At 39.5% G+C, this 17,338-nt stretch overlaps 1 protein-coding gene across 12 annotated transcripts in view; it reads right to left on the bottom strand.

Annotated features, from left to right (window-relative positions):
* Positions 1-17,338, bottom strand: part of ATP2B2 (ATPase plasma membrane Ca2+ transporting 2) — a 681,398-nt gene that overhangs the window by 517,718 nt on the left and 146,342 nt on the right. The window contains exon 1 of one of the 12 annotated variants that reach the window (XM_074198573.1): positions 411-16,356. The exons of the other annotated variants lie outside the window; for them this stretch is intronic. The gene's annotated coding sequence lies outside the window, so the exon portion shown is untranslated. Of the gene's footprint in view, positions 1-410; positions 16,357-17,338 lie in introns of those variants that run through there. 12 annotated transcript variants of the gene reach the window in all.

Raw genomic sequence — 17,338 nt, forward strand, 5'->3', positions numbered from 1 at the left:
CATGCTTTAAGATGGTTAGCAGATCCCACAGAGTCTTCTCTTCTATGGGCTAGACATGCCCCACTTTCTCAAACTTCATTAACTTCAAGTCTTTCATCATCCTGGTTTATCTCCTCTGAACATTCACCATTTTATCCAAAATGTTGTACTTACACCTGAACAAAGTTCTCTGGAGTGATATGACCAAGGCAGAACCTGGTCTGGAGGAGAAAAAATTAGCTCATTACTCCCAGCTACCATGGGAATTATGCCACCTAAGAACTTGTTCATATTGTTGTCATGTGATCCTGTTGGTTCATATTAAGCTTGCTATCCACTAAAACTGCCCATGTTTTTTTCAGATGAACTGCTGTCCAGCTGTGGGTCCCTCATCTGTAAAGTTAGGAATAAAAAAAATATAAACCACTTACCTTCTAATAGTGAATATGAACAGTTCTCCAAACCCAGGAAATAACTTCAGCTGCCTTCCCAGAAAGTGCTACTGCCAACAACAGACAAAGCCCAGCCTCAGGAAAAGGGAGGCAGGGATTGGGGGAGAGGAGGGAGGTGAGTAAGCCACTTTACATTTTTTGCTTTTAAAGCCTGTTATGTTGTTCTCCTGGACCTGCTTTGTTCTAGTCCTTTTAGAGAGCAGTCTCTGAGCAAAGCTCTATGAATGATGGCAAGTTGAGTAGTAAAAAGCCAGGCTGTGGGCAGGTGGTTGCTAAGAAACAAATGTATTTAAATTGGGGAGGAAGGGGCCACTTTACTCTTCTAACATCACAGGGGGCAAGGAACAACATGTTCCCTACCCCAGAATGGGCTTTAAAGTTTCCTTTTCAAAATCAGTTCACCTCATCTCCAAGGTCATCCTTCATGCCGGTCAACATTTAATGCAATTTGAGGGGCTGGCCATTGACTAAGCACTTCATTCAAGCACAGAACCCTGCCGAGGCTCTACAGGGGGCACAAGATAAGTAAGAATTACTTACCTTCTACCCTCACAGAACTCCCAATCTGGCAGCTAATTATCCATCTTAGAGATGGAATACCAGGCCCTGGACACCATCCATTAGCATTAAGAAAAGAAGACAAGGAATTGTCAAACAGCATACTGGAACAAACCTGCATTGGTCAAGGTGTAAGCTGGTATATTAGAGGCAGAAAAATAGAAGAAGGAGGTTCAGAATAGCTAAATTCAGGGAAAAGGACAAAGTCTATAGTAATCAAGAGACAAAAGAGTGAGAGTCTTGGGAATCAATGTCAGAAGACCGAAATTCCTTATCACATGGCATCTTGGAAGATATTTGGAAGAGGCAATGATAAATCACTGGGATAATAACTTGAGCAAAGGATACTGGTCCCAAAGATTTAAGGTAGCATAGTAGAATGGGGAAAGAGCAGGATTTGAGGTCAAGAACAAAAAAAGGGGCTGACACTAGCTGAGTAGGCACAGACAAATCAATTAGCCCCATTAGGCCTCAGCTTCTTCATTTGTCAAAGAGGGAAAATAATACCCCTTTTGACCTATCTCATAGAATTCTTTTGGATGCTTCAATGAAATAATGCACACACACACACACACACACACACACACACACACAAACAGAGCACTGTGTAAAACTTAGGACACCATGTAAATATTAGAGTATGTCAATAACCAAAGACTATTTGTGCCTTTCAGGACCATAGTGTTTATGAGAGAGAGAGAGAGAGAGAGAGAGAGAGAGAGAGAGAGAGAGAGAGAGAGAGAGAGAGAGAGAGAGAGAATGCTGATCTTGATATGAGATCAGGGTCAGGACCCTGGAGAGCTCTAAGTAGTGTCTGGGCTGAAAGGTGTCAAATTTAATGTTATTTCCTCTCTTGTCAAGTGCAGGCTAGAAGTGTTTTGCAATACTATCCCAAAGTTATTGCTACCCTCTCCTACAAGTGGGACCCCAAAAGGGCTAGGGTTTCATGGGCTCACCAAAATGACCTGGAGTCCAGGAATCATAATATTTCATACATTTTAGATCAATGGGGGTTGTAGAGATGGGACTTATTAACCTGTGGTCCATGGACACTCATAGGTCTGTGGGTAGATTTCATGAAATCTATGAATTTGTATAAGAAAAAGATACATTTTTATTTTTACTCATCTCATTCAGTATTCTCTTTGATTGACATATTCTGAGGAGGTCCATTGGTTTCATCAACAGAGATCCATGGCACAAAAGGGTTAAAAAATTCTGATTTAGTCATAGAATTATAGAATTTAGAGTTGGAAGGGTCCTTAAAGCACATATGTTGGATCCTCCTTAATTTACAGATGAAAAAAACTGAGACTCAGGTTGCATAATTGATTTGCTCAACTTCATATAACAAATTAGTAGCAAAAATGAGGTGTAGAAATCCAGATTTTATGAGATGGATTAGATGACCAGGGAGCCTCTTTCCTTTAATATAGATAAAATGACAAAACAAAGAAAATTAGTCCAATACATTTATAATCTATTATCAAATTGTTTGCCTTCTCAATGTGGGGGGGGATTGGGGGCTTAGCAGGAGGAAGGGAAAGAATTTGGAACTCAAAAGTTTAAAAAATGAATGTGTGATTCTTCTGTCTTGGGTTTCCTGCTTTCAGGTTTTGTCTGTTCCTGCTCTCTGGATCCTGCTAACCAGACACCCTAACCAGCTGCCCTTGAATCCTTCTGTCACTGTATCATCCATGACTGGATTCCTGGGTTTCAGTTCCTGTTTCTCTCTCCTGATATCCCTTATCAAGTACCCAGATTACCCCCTCCAACTGAGGTCAGATTTCCAGCTAAAGCAGGGCTCTCAGGACTACCCCCCCCAATGTAATAAGCAGTACAACTTTGAGTTCCCACTGGTCCCCAACACATACTTGCTTTTTGGACACCTACATTCCATCACAAATTACAATTTATAAATAAAACTCAAAATAATTGATCAATGGAGTTCCCCAGTAACTTGATGAATTTACAGGACAGTGAGCAGCTGCTTGGCATTTGATGAGTTTTTACAAAAAATACATCTTATTGGGGCTTTATGATTGTATGTATGTGTATATATGTTTAGGTATGTGTGTATATCCATATATCTTTGTGTGTGTGTGTGTGTGTGTGTGTGTGTGTGTGTGTGTGTGTGTGTGTGTAGCACGGCCAGGCCCATTGAAACCAAGCTGAGAAGACAAAGATATATCTTAATTAAATTTCAGTGACTATATGGTTTTAACCATGGTTCAAAATATTTCTGAGAAGAAGTTTTACAGATCAGAGCTGCTCCTAGGGGAATTGAATGGCTTAGGCCCTCAGGACAAGTTTCCTATTCTTTGGGGAAGACCCACCCCTTTTAGCTGATTGTACAAGGAATCTTCTTCAAGAAGAGGCTCTATGTTTTTTTTTTCCTTTCCTCCTTTCAGAGAGATCTTGAATGTTATGGATAGGAGGAGGAGGCATTGAAGAGGTCTATAATCTGATCCATTGAAAGGAATGAATATATTTATCAGGTCCAAGGCATATAGCAGTATAATGAATTCTGTAGCTTATTTGTCCTCCTTGGGGCCCAGTATCCCCAACTGTAAAATGAAGGAAGACCTTGGTATGCTCTTCCTTCTAAATCTGCAATACCATGGTTTGTGATCAATATGCATTATATTCCCCTTTTGGAAAAAGGGAGAGTAACATTATAAGATCAAAACACTAGGTAACCCAATATTAAATGGACTGGGAGCACAGCCTTGTTCACTCAGAAAGAATCCATGGTTACCATAAGGAAAAACTGATTCTACCCCAACCTCTTTTAAATACTGGCTATGCTACAGTTCTCCCACTTAGGTTCAATAGAAAATCAGTCTCCTGAAGTGGGGACTTGACTTAGTTTCTGATGGGCCTCTTGACTGCTGTCCCTTGAGAGTCAGAGCCTACAGTGTGATAGTGTGATGCCAGCATCTTCCCAAGAGAGGGAAGGAAGCACATAGTTGAGAAAGGTTTAATTCCCAAATAAAGACTGTAACAATCCACAAAAGCCTTAAACAGGCAAAGACTCTTATCCCCAAATACACTTTATTCAGAAGATTGCTTCAAAATAAGTATCACTTTCTCTCTCTCTCTCTCTCTCTCTCTCTCTCTCTCTCTCTCTCTCTCTCTCTCTCTCTCTCTCTCTCTCCCCCCTATCTATCCCTCCCTCTGTCTCTCTCCTGTCTTCTTTCTTTCCCTCCATCTCTTACTATCTCTTTTTCTGTCTCTTACACACACACACACACACACACACACACACACACACACACTTCTCAAGGTATGTGCTGTTCCAAAATGGAATATCTAGCAATAAAATGATCTAGAAATTAATCCCTGGCTTAAATGAAAAAAAAATCTGCTAGAGGAGTCTTAGCAGGATTTAGGAGTTAAAAATCAACCAATCAGTGAGCAAACAGTAATGAAGTGCCAGATGAAGGCCAGGTTCTACATTGGTTTTGAGAGTATACAAAAAACAGCAAGACCACGTCCCTTGTCCCCTGAGAATATGAAGCAATAGGAACTACTATAGAAAAAGTTAACTAGCAATGCAAGGTTGTATATATGCTAAGGACCAACTGATTGAAAAATATAGGATAGTTTAGAGATTCTAGAAGGGTTAAGATGTGCAAAAAGAAGTAGATTTTGGTTAAGACTTTGAAAGATATGAGTAATTTCAGTGTGGAGAAGGATTGAATAGAAGGTAGATTTCTGTTAGGACAATAAAGTAGCCAAAGGTTCAGAGATTTTTAAAGTGACAGTTTATTTCTACTTGAGAAAAAATGGAATCCAATGTAAAAGTCCTTGATTTTTATTGACCTAGAGAACAGATAATCTGCATCATTTCTAGTTTTTTATTTTGCCCAAGTGAAGAACATTTTGAAATTTGTTTTTTTAAACTAGATTCCTCTTTTAACTTGTTTGATACAGAATGATAACTTAGGGGAAGGTTTTCTTGACAAAGAAAAAAGAGTGGTTTGTCATTTCTTCCTTCAGCACCTTTTACAGATGGGTCAAGTACAGCTAATAAGTGTCTGAGGCTGTATTTGAACTCAAGAAGATGAATCTTCCTAACTCCAAGCCCAGCACTTTGATACCTAGCTGCCACTTTGTCTATAGTAAGAATTTAATAAATACTTTCCCACTTAATCAAAAAAGCTACATGATTTATCCATGGTCAAACAGCTTGTTTCAAAGACAGGAATAAAACCCATAGGTCCTGCTCATTTTCTAGGCTCATTCTGGCAAAATAAAGCTAAGAGAATCAGATCTTGCAATTTTTATGATATTCAATTACAAGTGTCACGTAAAAATATTTATTTGGGCCTTCCTCCTTTTTTTCACCCCAGAAAGTAAAGATGCCTTTTCAAGGACTGAATCACAGTTCTCTGGGGGACCTTTCCTTTCTGGTATAAGCTCAACTGCAACTCCAACCTTAAATTCATTAGCTTTCTCATGCCACATTTAACCCTTCTGCCCCCAAGCTTTTTGCTCATTCTGTTCCCTCCATCTAGAATGCCTTTCTTCCTCCTTTCCAAATTCTATTCATTGTTCATGACCCATCTTGATCTTGTTTGTCTTCCCTGAAAACGTATTTTTTAAGGTTTTGCAAGGTAATGAGGATAAGTAACTTGCCTAAAGTCAATACAGCTAGGTAATCATTAAGTGTCTGAAGTCAAATTTGAACTCAGGTCCTCCTGACTCCAGGGCCAGTGCTCTGTCTGCCACACCACTGCTGCTCCTTTCCCTTGAAATCTTATCTGATGATTCCAGCCCACTCCTAATTTCCACGAGCCATGAAACATTTAAAAGATTAAGGTAATTTGTATAGTATGTTATCCATATTTCTTTATACTACATTGTCCACTACTTGAGGGGCCATGTCTAAGATGTTTCCATTTCCCCACCCCTGAGGAAAGCACATAACCAGGGAACAATGAGTTGGCACCTAATTGCCCAAACCTAATCTTACTCACTACAATGACCCTCCCAGAAAGACAATGTTTTAAAAGAAACATAGGTGATCAAGAGGGACATAGTCCAAAAATTGAATTGCCTTGGGTGGATATATTCATAACCACAGACCAAGAAGATGAGCTGGGCACATCTGCCAAGGAAGGTAAATAGATATGGTGCCTGCCCCCTGGACCTGCTCAGGAAGTAATCTACATTCCCTAGGGAGATGGGACTCCCACAATTGACAATCCATCCCTCTGGCCTTAATATTTTCCTGATGACCCTTATGACTAGCTCTGCACACTGGATATGGACAGAGAAGAAGGGTTGGAAACCCAGAAAGGTTGTCCTCTCGGGGCTGGTTCATAAAAGTCAGTAAGCTAAGGATTTCAGACACACAGAGATCATTCTTTGAGCATATAATGAATCTCAGTGGGGTTTTTATTCATGCCTCCCCAAATGTATGCTGAGCAGAAAGCTGAAAGGGCAGAGGATCAGCTTGGGTAGAGGGTTGAGTTGGAATTTTCTCCAGCTCCTCTCCAATGTGTGCCCTCCACGCCACTGAGCAGGAAATGCCTCTGCACCAAACCTGAGCACATACCTGTTAGATGGAATCTCAGAAAAGAGGGGAGAAGCAGAGTTAAGCATGGCAGGGAGTGTTGGAGGATGGCTGCCTACATAAACAACTCCATCAGAACACAGGATAAAAAGATGTTCATACCTGGAAGTTTCCTTCAAGTCATTTACTGGAGTCTCTTACTATACAGAGGAGAAAATGATGAGTTTCAGAGAGGAAAAGTTAAAAAAGCTACACAGTCACCTGAGAGATATCATGTTGCAGCAGATGGAGTGGACTGTTGGACTGCAGAGACCCAAATTCAAATCTTACCCCCCAAACACTTATTACCATTGTAACTGGCAGTAAATCATTGGACTTCTCAGAGACTCATTTATATCATCTGCAAACTAGAATAATAATGTTTGAACCAGGCTAACTTAGAGTATGGTTAAAATGAAAGCAGTCTGTAAAGTGGAAATTGAAATGCTGTTTTATTTCTCTTATTTTCATTCTTTCCTATTGAAATGGCTGTCTCTGTATGGAAGGAGAAAGGAATATATCTGGAAATGAAAGGGATGTAAAAAATAATAAGAATTTTAAGGGCAGTTAGGTGGTGCAGTGGACAGAGTACTGACCCTGGAGTCAGGAGAACCTGAGTTCAAACACTTATTCTGACACTTCTTAATTGCCTAGCTGTATGACCTTGGGTAAGTCACTTGATCCCATTGCCTTAAATAAATAATTTTTTTTAAAAAGAATTTTAAATAAAAACTTTAGAATGCAAGGGAAATGTTAGTAAGAAATTGTTGTTCAATAATTTTTAGTCATTTTAGGCTTTTCTTGACCCTATTTGGATTTTTTGTGGCAAAAATAATTGAGTGGTTTGCCATTTCCTTTTTCAACTCATTTTACAGATGAAGAGACTGAGGCAAATAGAGTTAAGTGGCTTACCCAGGATCACACAGCTAGTAAATGTCTGAGACTAGATTTGAATTTATGAAGATGTCTTTCTGATTCCAAACCCAGTACTCTTTCCCCTATACCACCTAGCTATCCATCTATCAATTAGCAGTCATTTATTAAAGTGTCTATAATTTGCTAGGGGAGAGATTTAAAGACAAAAACAGAGCCTACCCTCTAGGAACTTACTTTCTATTCCAGAAAACAACATGATCCCATTTAGATAGAATCAAAATGAAAAGTAAAAGTAAGGAAATGGTGGGAGGAGAGCAGAGTCAGAAGAATCAGGGAATGTTATCACCTCCCTTAGTGGGGGGGGGGGAGTGGAGTTGAGCTTTGAAGGAGGCAGAGGTGAGGAGAAAGCCCACTACAGACTGGAAAGGCAGTCTGTGGACAAAAGCAGTGTTGGAAGGACAGAAGGACAACCCACTGGGACTTAGGATCTGTTGAGCCTTGGCTTATTGTATGCATGATCTTGGAAAAGTCATGCATTTCCTCTCTGGGCCTCATCTCTTCTTCCTCTGTACAACAAGCTATTCCAATAAATGATTCTAAGGCAACTTCCAGATAAAAAACTCTGTAGCTACTAAGGGTCTCAGTTAAAGACAAAGAAATCCTTCATTAACCCTCAGGTTTAATTAGTCAAAAGAAAAAGTCATGAAATTCATGTCATATTCACCTTTGTAACTGGGAATTTTCCATTGCAATGGATATTATCCAGACATTCAAAAGATAATTTTGGACATTAGCCAGTTGTGGAACATTCTCTGTGATAGTGAGATCACTGGGTGCCTATCTATGCCCTTTACTAATGGACACCAAAGGGACAGACACAGTGAGTGAGGCTGACCTCAAATGGCTTAGCAAAACCAAGTACCAAGTACTCCTGTCCCCATCAGCCACATACCCCAGAGTCAGTGTGCACAGACATGATACCAGGGTACCAGCAGAGGCCAAACAGCTGGCTATTTCATTAAAATGGAATCACAGCTCACACAGAAATAAGTGAGGAAACACAAAAGCCCCATTCATGGTTTAAAGCAGATTCCTCTTACAAGCATCTGCAGAAGATTTATCCACATGCCTCTAATTTCAGGAACCAGACAAACTCACTTACTTATCATTAAAATCTCTATTCCAGCACTGCCCTAATGTGTGGGCCACTCCAAGGTGAACCCCAGGGGAAGCTAGGACAAGAAGCTTAGAGTATCCCAGAAGAAGCTTCCAACATTTTCTAGAAAACTTTCCTAAAGAAGAGAGGAAACATATAGCAGCAGATGAGAGTGTTGATCTTCAAATTGGGAAGACCTGGGGTCAAGTCCCACCTCTGCTACATACTGACTTGTGTGACCAAGGACAAACCATTTAACCTTTTAGTGCCCTGGACAACACTCTAAGGTTGTGAGTTGCTCTGTATTGGTAGAGTGAGTTTCCTTCACTGGGACTTCCCTAGATCTATGAAATCATAGGTCTGATCTGCCCCCTCTCACACATACACACACACACACACACACACACACACACACACACACACACACACACACACACACAAACACATACAGACAAATGCCAAATGGTTTGTAGGGAGATAAATGAAGATAGCAATCTCTGAAGTGCCCCTGTCCTTTCTGCTTTCAAATATTTGACAAAGCTCTACCAGCATCAATCTTTAGTAACTCCCCACCTGGTCAAGAGCTTCTGACTAAACAGCAACAGAAAAAACCATAGGCAGGAACTTAGGGCCAAATATTTGGAAACCAGGCAGAGGATTTGGAGACCAACATACACCTGTCCCAAATAGATCCTTCCTCCAACCCCCTGGATAATAAAGACTGGGGAGGTTGCAAATTAAGATTATCTTCTATGTTTTCCTCAATTTTTCTTCCCCCTCTGCTTGCATGAAGGTGCCTCATAAATATATGTTGACTGTAGAATGCATGATGAATGAGCTGTGAATCCTCCTTGCCCATTAGGAGACATAGATTGAGTACTTACAAACCAATCAATGCTTGAGGTCAGGTGCGACCTGGGGCTTTTCAGGCTGACTGATTTTGAAGAGAATGAGGTGCCTTGAAATAGATACAGTAATTATTATTACAAGTTCAAAAAAAAAAGGAACTCTAGTGGAGGGTGGAGGGCAGCTCTGTATTGTCTCCCACAAAGGGCCATCCTGGTTTCCCACTCCTAGAACAGGGTCAGTTCCTCATGCTATGTTCTACCCACTCTGATCCAACACCACCAGCCCATTCAATCATGAAGCTCAGTGGTGAGGAACAGGAATTAAACATCTTCTTTTCCCTAACCTGATCCCCCAGTCTCCAATTTTTTAACAATTCATTCTTGAGGCAATTCATAAATATGGCATAACAGAAATTACAGGTGGTTAAATAGGCAGAAATTGGTCCCATGCCAACTAGACCTCCTTAGACCAATGATTACCTATAGTACCTAGCACCCAGAACCTCCTCCAGTCTCCTGAGAAATGGGAAAACAGAAATCAGAGGCAAAACTGTAAGGCATTTTAGGGTGATCTTCAGTTTAAACTGTGTTGTTTTAAGGTTTCTGCTATATTATCTAGGTCTTTATTTTCAAACATAACCTATCAAATTGATTATATGTTTGTCTAAGCAGAAAAAGGGTTGCAGAGTTTGCTTTGGGGTGCTTCAAACAGCCCAAGTATCCACCAAATTTGAAGTCTGATTTTGCTCAACCATTTTATTTCATGAAGAAGAAAAGTGAACTCTAGGAGGTGGTGGGGGATGGTTTGACTAAGGTTACACAGTGAACTAGTGACAGAAGTTGGATTAGGACCCTGGACCAATGATTGCCACACTTAGTTTGCCTTTGGTGCTCCTACCTTGCCACACCCTTTTGCAATATACTCTGTCTTTTATTTCTGCCCCAATCTTCCTGTCACCCCCAATGTTTTCCTTCCCTGCTTTTACTTTATGAAAACATTCATGTAAAAACTGCTGGGAAAATTGGAAGTTAGTATGGAAGAAACTTAAATTAAACCAACACCTCACATCCTATACCAAGGTAAGATCAAAATGGGTACAGGATTTAGACATAAAAAAACAATACTATAAGCAAATTAGAAAATCAAGGACTAGTTTACCTGTCAGATCTATGGAAAGGGAAGCAGTTTATGACTAAAGAAGAGATGGAGAACATCACCAAAAACCAACTAGATGATTTTGATTACATTAAATTAAAAGGCTTTTGCACAGACAAAACCACTGTAACCAAGATCAAAAGAAATGTAGTAATTGGGAAACAATCTTTATAACTAATGTTTCTGACAAAAGACTCATTTCTAAAATATACAGAGAACTGAGTCATATTTAAAAGAAAAAAAGCCATTCCCCAGTTGACAAATGGTCAAAAAATATGCAAAGGCAATTTACAGATGAGGAGATCAAAGCAATTCATAGTCATATGAAAAATTGCTCTAAATCATTAATTATTAGAGAAATGCAAATTAAAACTTCTCTGAGGTACCACCTCACACCTCTCAGACTGGCCAATATGACCAGAAAGGATAATGATCATTGTTGAAAGGGTTGTGGGAAATCTGGGACACTATTACATTGCTGGTGGAGCTGTGAACTCATCAAACCTTTCTGGAGAGAAATTTGGAACTACACCCAAAGGGCAACAAAAATGTGCATACCCTTTGATCCAGCAATACCACTACTGGGTCTATACCCTGAAGAGATGATGAAAAAGGTTAAAAACATCACTTGTACAAAAATATTCATAGCAGCCCTGTTTGTGGTAGCAAAGAATTGGAAATCAAGTAAATATCCTTCGATTGGGGAAGGGCTTAGCAAACTGTGGTATATGTATGTCATGGAACACTATTGTTCCATTAGAAACCAGGAGGAATGGGAATTCAGGGAAGCCTGGAGGGATCTGCATGAACTGATGCTGAGTGAGATGAGCAGAACCAGAAAAACATTGTACATCCTAAGAGCAACATCAGGGTGATGATCAACCTTGATGGACTTGCTCGTTCCATCAGTGCAACAATCAGGGACAATTTGGGGTTCTCTGCAATGGAGAATACCATCTGTATCCAGAGAAAGAATTGTGGAGTTTGAACGAAGTCCAAGGACTATTTCCTTTAATTTAGGGGGAAAAAACTATCTTATTGTCTGATCTTGCTATCTCTTATACTTTTTGTTTCTTCCTTAAGGATATGATTTCTCTCTCATCACACTCAATTTGGATCAATGTATAACATAGAAACAATGTAAAGACTGACAAATTGCCTTCTATAGGGGGTAGAAGGAGGGAAGTAAGATTAGGGGGAAAATTGTAAAACTCAAAATAAAATCTTTAATAAAAATTTAAAAATAAAAATAAAATAAAAAATAAAACATGGTATAAAAAAGAAAACATTCATGGAAATTTTAAAAAATCTTCATATATTGTCATATGAACATTAAAATTATATTAACTAAGGTATGTCCCATTCAGTGGCTTCTACTTTTGTCCTTTCCATCTCCTTATTGGTTTCCCCCACTTTTTTCTACTCTTTCCTTCTGAGTCCTTTTTAGCATCCCTACAGCTTTTCCAAGTCCCCTCTTCTTTCACTATCTATCTATTCCTCCACCTCAAGCTGCTATTTATTTCTCAGAATAGCTTTTCAGTGTTAGAGGTATAAGTTAACCTTATGCTTGTGCTCTGGATAGACATGTTCCATATACATATATCTATATCTAATCTATATCTATATTTCTAGATATATCTAGATAGATAGATAGATAGATAGATAGATAGATAGATAGATAGATAGATAGATATAGGTATCCTTTCATGTAGTTGCCCTGGCCACTCATGTGTGGATGCCTTGAGCATGATCTCCATAAAGATCAATTACTCCCACTGTGTATATACATATTTAAGAGAGAATGAATTCAAGGTTTATGAATGGAATGTTACTCTATTATTTCATTTAAATTACTATTACTTTTAAACACCTTTAGTATAAACCAAGTGTATCATCTGGCTGACCAGTAAACACAAACTCAATCAATGGGGATCTTGAGCTATAGTTTAGATAAGGGCTGTCCAACCTTACTTTTAAAAGTTTTTATTGAAACAAAAATTTTGATATTTCCATTTTAATGAAAGCTCTGTAGTAGTTTGGTTTCCTTTACTAAAGCATTTTGTAAACCCACAGGTGACCTGCATAAAATTGCACTATGGTCATATGCATCCTGCAGGTCAGATTTTTAGATAGCCCTGGCTTGATCTTTTTTTTTTTATTTTAAATTTTATTTATTTAAGGCAATGGGGTTAAGTGACTTGCCTAAAGTCAGGCAACTAGGTAATTATTAAGTGTCTGAGACTAGATTTGAACTCAGGTCCTCCTGACTCCCAGGCAGGTACTCTATCCACTGGGCCACCTAGCTGCACCCCTGGTTTGATATAACTAACTGGGGACCCAGAATGAAGAGCTCCAAGGAGGCTACACTCAGGATTTTACTTCTTTTACTCTGTACTCTCATCCTTCTCCCCTTATCAACTTCTTCTGCCCTCCTTCTCAACTTTCTCCCTCCCCACCTCTCTCTACTCTCTAAACCCACGGGTGACTCATTGCACTCCCTGATTCTAACTTCAAAGTTTAAAGGCAACTGTAAAACAACACTAATTCATTTTAATTGAGAAGGGAAAGAGGTCAGTCAGAATTAATGAAAAGTTCCGGAAATAGAGCAATTTTAAAACAATGCACAGTTTCCTACTTTCAGGTATCTATAGAGTGTCATTGTTGACTACATGGGGAGGATGCACAGAACAGGGCTATATATCTTTAGAGAATCTCATAAGTGCTTTAAAAATAGATAAGGAACCATTTATAATTTGCACATTCATTGTCAAAATGCAAATGATGCCTCTGAAAGCCTGCTTTCAAGTAGGCTTGTTAAACTATCAATCTGCTTAGCAACTCTGTTTTCCTTTTGTATAAGTAAAAGTAAAATCCCATTACTAGGGTTCTGAATAACAAGGCTATTTTCCCAACTCTGAAAATGGTTCTTAGTCACCTTATCTCATTGATTTATCACAAATTGTAGATTAAAAAATGATTTCTCTACATCTAACTTTGTAAATTTCCCTTAAGGAAATATTTGATAATGTGCTATTTGCATTAAATGAGGTAACAGAAGAGTGGAACAGAGAGGAAATCCAGATAAGACTACTTGAAAATTTGTGTTCCACCATTAAGGATCAATCTCACTCTCTCATCCCAGTCATCTTAATGAAAAATTACCTACATTACCTCCTGACCTTTCAAAAATAAAATCTAAAATCCCCAAATACATAAGTTCCAAGAGGAAGGAAAGAAGAAATGAAGTAAAAATGGATCATGTTCTTCTCCTACTCCTACATGTTGCAAAGTCCTTTTTTTTTTAAATTCATAAGTTCATTCCCCAGGGCCTGGCCAAGGCTATATTTCACTTTTGGAGCTGCAAAATGGAATTTCTGCCTTTAAAACTTTTCCCTTGGAACCAAGCATGGGCTTTCCCATTTAAATAACATTCTAATAGGGCTTGAACCACCACAGAGACCCCTCTTATTTATCATGAGCAAACCTGGTTTTCTTCTACTTGCAGGGGTCTTCAAGGGGGGGGGAGTGGGGGAGTTCCATCTTACTGAGAGTGCTCATAGCTGCTGTCTTCCTACCTTGGCAGTTCAATTGATCTAGCTATCTTTGTACAATAATAGTGGTTTTAGAATTGTCCTTGTTCTCATCCATTCATATGTTTATAGGCCACAGCTTTGCTGAGACATCACATTTTTGTTGTATTTCTAGACTCTTGACTACTGGCCTACTTCCAACTTATGGCCATGTCTGGCCCCCAGACTCTAGCTTGCTCCCTGACAGTTGGGGTAACAATTTACTGCCTTATCTGTGTTTTGTTGTCATCATCAACCACAGTGCCAGTGCAGATAAACATGAGAACTATGAAGCCCACTATCCCCCAACAAAGGAAATCAGCAGGAGATAGACTCTTAGAAGCTAAGTTTCAGGCAAAGGACATAAGAAAAGACTCTGAGTCCAAGGTTGTGTATGCTATCCTGATTCAATATTCACCCTCCCCCAGTTTTGGAGATAGGAAAGCATTTCATATAGTCATAGACTGTTATAAATTGTATTCATGTACTCCAACCACTACATTTTGGCTGTTGGAGAAAACCAAAGCCCAGAGAGAAGTACCTTGTCCAAGGTCACACAGATAATGAGGGGGCAGAACTTGGATTCCACCTCCTGGGTGCTCTTTTGCTAATTCCTGTGAGACCTTTAAATAAAAAGCAGAATGACTAAGTTTCTCTTTGGGTAGCTTGTCATACTCAGAAATGTATCTCCAGGGTCCTGAAATCCTTAATAAAAATGCCAGGAAACTTGACAGCTTCTAAGGGAGCAGGTGAAGCTTAAGGGAAAGAGGTGGTTCTACCTTATGGGAAAACCCCAGGCATCAATTGCTTGAGATGTCTCCAGGCAGCCCCTTGCCCCGAAAGATTTGTCGTCTGGAGCAGACCTCCACAGGAACCAATGCCGGAAAGATGAAGAAGGAACATCTTAGCATTCCCAGGCAGCCAATACATTCTCTTTCAGTGAGGAAAATTCCAGGAACCTACCTGCTGTCCTCTATTTCCTAGCATCCCATGGGAGGAGATAAAACCCAGGATTAAAGCCCACCTCCTTTTTCCTTGTTTTTTTAACTGTAAAATAGGCTCATCTGCATTTCAAATCTGGGGCCTTATTTTGGGTAGCTGGTACCTTTTATTACATCATTCTTAAAATTGGCTTAAGTCTGAATGTGTGTGTGTGTTTGTGTGTGTGTGTGTAGTTATATATGTGAGAGATGGGCACAGTAGGTATCATCTCCTTGATCATTTAAAAATGTTTCATTTAGCTATTAGGAAAAATAGTAGAACAAAAAATAAAATCAAGGGATGCCCTTGAAATCAGGAAATGTGGATTGAAGTTCTACCTATGAAACAGAGGTGGGGTATTCTAGGGCAAGTCATTTAATCCTTCAATGCCCCAGACAAGAATATATATTATAGAAGAGTTGCCTAATTGCTTCCTTGAAGGGTATTTCCACACTGAGAGTTCCCTATGGTAATGAAATCAGAAGTCCAGGCAATAATAGATGCAAATTAACTTGAGGGACCAATTGAGGGACCATGTTCTTATGTATGTGAAAGATACCTGTCTATACTTATAATCACACACACACACACACACACACACATACATATATATATATATATATATATCATGTCAAATATGTTTTGTGATACAGTAGCTAGAGGTGATAAGTACAATTTTAGGAGGGAAAAGAGAAAATATAGATGTATAAGACCCTGAAGAAACTTATAATCTAGTGCAGGAGAAGATAAAGAGAATACAAATTAGAATACAGGGACATAGAAGACAATTCTTTCTCCATGAAGCCTTCCCTGATTTACCCATTCCCTCTTCATTTTGTCTCTATGAACTTTGACTCTCTCATTTGTCCCCATTCCACTCTATCTATTGTACTTGTATACATGACTCCTGATATTTCCTCCTCCATCCCCATAGAGTACAACCCCCTGGAAGGTAGAGGCAATTATTTTTCATATTTTTATCACATGTACCTAACATAAAGTGTATTGCATTTCACTGAATTGAATTGAATTATAGGAACCTAAGGAATCAGATCAAGAAAAGAATTGAATCCTATGGTCATTCTGCCCCCTTTTCAATTTTATCCAGAAACTGAAAAGTGGGTTTGTGCTTAAATGGCAGTTATTGTGATCTGCTCACTTGGAGATTGAATACCTCCAATTTCATCCCATGCCTTCAAGCTCCCATTTCAGGATCCCACATAAATTTCTATCATCCCCACAGTCTCTAGTTTCTACATTATCCTCCCCCCCCCCCCCCCCCCCCCCCCCCCCCCCCGCCAGGCAGAAGAGGTTGCCAATTGTCCTCTATCAGCTGGAGGAAGGGTTACTATTTAGTAGGGCTGTTTCAGCTTCCCTAGAACTGAAGCCCTTCAGTAGCTCCCCAGAGAACAAGCTAAAAATTCTAAGTCCAGTCCAAAGAATGGACACACCTACCAGGCCACCAGCCAATATGGAATCCAATTAACTCAAGTATTTATGGAGTCCCCCCCTAGGTAGCATGATGTAAAAGAAAGAAAACTGGATTTGGAATCAAGACAAAATCGCTTGGAATCCTGGCTCCATCATTAGCTACCTTGTGACACTGGGCCAGTTGTTTCTCTTCTCTGGGTCTTAGTTTCCCTACCCACAAAATTTCAGGGGTCTGAGGGATCACTAGTTCCCTTCTAGTACTTTCTCCAGGCTAGTATGAACCCATTAAAAAAGTATTCAGTTGATGTTTGGGGTAGACAGACTGCTTTTTAGACCCTTTGATAGTTTGTGAAAAACAAAAAAATTATCTAGCCCTGGCTCAGCACCCACCCCTAATGAGAATACTACAGATTCCCCAACTACAGCAAAACCACATCAGACTAACTCCTTCCAAGGCCTCCCCTCTGGGATTAGAGACAACATAAACCCTCATTACACAGGATGCTACACTAATTCAAGGTATGCATGAGCCAACATCCAAGTGTCCACCCATAGAATTACAACAAACGTGTTCAAAGCTAATATTTGATCTGAGACAGGACTGACTTATTTTGGGTTTTGTATTCCTCAGTGCAGTCTCTTGCACAGAATAGGGCCTTAAGAGATGCTAGCCAAGCTGAATTTAATTGAATTGTATCATTCTATATCAATCCTTCATTTGACAAAGGCAGAAACTGAGACCCAGAAGGATGAGGAGGTCACTACAAGGTCA

The sequence above is a fragment of the Macrotis lagotis genome, chromosome 8 (genome assembly GCF_037893015.1).
Source record: "Macrotis lagotis isolate mMagLag1 chromosome 8, bilby.v1.9.chrom.fasta, whole genome shotgun sequence".
Taxonomy (NCBI): domain Eukaryota; kingdom Metazoa; phylum Chordata; class Mammalia; order Peramelemorphia; family Peramelidae; genus Macrotis; species Macrotis lagotis.